We start from the raw sequence: 2,493 nt of genomic DNA, 5'->3' as shown, positions 1-2,493 counted from the left end.
TTGTTCTTCTATTCAATTCCGCTTATTCTTGTTCTAAGATATCACTTGTTCTTCAACTTGATGAATGTGATGATCCGTGACACTCATCATCATTCTCACTTATGAACGTGTGACTGACAACCACCTCCGTTCTACCTTCGATTGGGTGAATATCTCTTGGATTCCTGATACACGATGCATGGTTGATCGCTTGACAAACGAGTGCTCGCCTGACAAACGAGCCAGCCATTCCGTGAGATCAGAGTCTTCGTGGTATAGGCTAGAACTGATGGCGGCATTCAAGAGAATCCGGAAGGTCTAACCTTGTCTGTGCTATTCTGAGTAGGATTCAATGATTGAATGACTGTGACGTGCTTCAAACTCGTGAAGGCGGGGCGTTAGTGACAGACGCAAAAGAATCACTGGATTCTATTCTGGCCTGATTGAGAACCGACAGATGGATAGCCGTGCCGTGACAGGGTGCGTTGAACATTTCCACTGAGAGGATGGGAGGTAGCCACTGACAATAGTGAAAATGTTCAATCACAATTTCGTTGAACATTTCGTGCACCAAGTTTTTGGCGCCGTTGCCGGGGATTGTTGAGTTTGGACAACTGACGGTTCATCTTGTTGCTTAGATTAGGTATTTTTTCTTCAGAGTTCTTAAGAATGAATTCTAGTGTTTCAAGGTGATGTTCTTATCATCACCAAAGCTGATTGATCTTCATCAATTTAGCTCTTGAATGCAATGTTCTGCTGAAGTTTGGCTGACCATGTCTAATTCCTTTAGACTGAAGCTTTAGACTAACATTGCATGATTCCTGGAATTCTCATTAAGAATTTTGATACCTTTTTCCACTTTATTTTCGAAAAAGCACAAAAAAAAATTTACAAATTCATAAAATCCAAAAATATTTTTTTGAGTCTAGTGTTTCATTTTAAGTTTGGTGTCAATTGCATATATTCATTCATGTGTCTTAAGGATCTTCAAGTAATTCTTGATGATTTCTTACTCTGATCTTTGAATTCTCTTGACTTGAGTGTTTATGTGTCTCATATACATTCTCATTAGTGTCAGTAGTATACAAACTGCTAAGTTTGGTGTCTTGCATGCATTGTTCTTTTGATTTTAGTTGCATTTTGATTATTCCTTATTATTAAAAATCCAAAAATATTTTTAATTTGTGTCTTTTCAAGTCAATAATACAGAGAATTGAAGATTCAGAACATACTGCAGAGAAATTGCACAGAAGAAGCTGGGCGTTCAAAACGCCCAGTGAAGAAGGACAGACTGGCGTTTAAACGCCAGCCAGGGTACCTAGTTGGGCGTTTAACGCCCAAAAAGGTAGTGTTTTGGGCGTTAAACGCCAGAATGTGCACCATTCTGGGTGTTTAACGCCAGGATGGCACAAGAGGGAAGATTCTGTTTTCAAATCAAATTTTTTTTTCAGGTTTTCAAAATTTTTCAAAATCAAATCTTTTTCAAATCATATCTTTTCAATCATATGCTTTCAAAATCAATTTCTTTCTATTTTTAAAGATACTTGCTATCAATTAATGATTTGATTCAACATTTCAAGTATGTTGCCTTTTCTGTTGAGGAAGGCTTAATGTTTGAATCATATCTTTTCTTGATAGCCAAGTCATTAATTTTCAAAATCAAATCTTTTTAAATGTTTTTCAAATCATATCTTCTCAATCACATCTTTTTAAAACTAATCATATCTTCTTAACCACATATTTTTCAAAATAGTTTTCAATAAAATCTTTTTAATTTCTAATTTCAAAATCTTTTTCAAAAATCACTTGATCTCTTTCCCACTCTTGGTTTTCGAAAATTAATTAGTGTTTTTCAAAATGTTTTCAAAATTTCTTACTTAATTTTCGAAAAAAAAATTCTTCCCCTCTTTTCATAACCTTCTATTTATGGACTAACACTATTCCTTGATGCAAAATTCGAACTCCATCTTCTTTGATAAGTTCGAATTTTCTACTTCTGCCTTCCATTTTCTTTTCCTCTGACACCTCAAGGAATCTCTATACTGTGACATAGAGGATTCCATATTTTCCTGTTCTCTTCTCTTTCATATGAGCAGGAGCAGAGACAAAAACATTCTTGTTGTGGCTGACCCTGAACCTGAAAGGACCTTGAAGCGAAAGCTAAGAGAAGCTAAGGCACAACTCTCTGTAGAGGACCTAACCGAATTCTTCAAAGAAGAAGAACTCATGGCAGCCGAAAACAACAACAATGCCAACAATGCAAGGAAGGTGCTGGGTGACTTTACTGCACCTACTCCCGACTTCTATGGGAGAAGCATCTCTATCCCTGCCATTGGAGCAAACAACTTTGAGCTTAAGCCTCAATTAGTTTCTCTAATGCAACAGAATTGCAAGTTCCATGGACTTCCATTGGAAGATCCTCATCAGTTCTTAGCTGAATTCTTGCAAATCTGTGACACTGTCAAGACTAATGGGGTTGACCCTGAGGTCTACAGACTTATGCTATTCCCTTTT

Source organism: Arachis duranensis, chromosome 5, assembly GCF_000817695.3.
Source record: "Arachis duranensis cultivar V14167 chromosome 5, aradu.V14167.gnm2.J7QH, whole genome shotgun sequence".
In the NCBI taxonomy this organism is placed as follows: Eukaryota; Viridiplantae; Streptophyta; class Magnoliopsida; order Fabales; family Fabaceae; genus Arachis; species Arachis duranensis.
Note: the sequence above shows the minus strand (reverse complement) of the source record.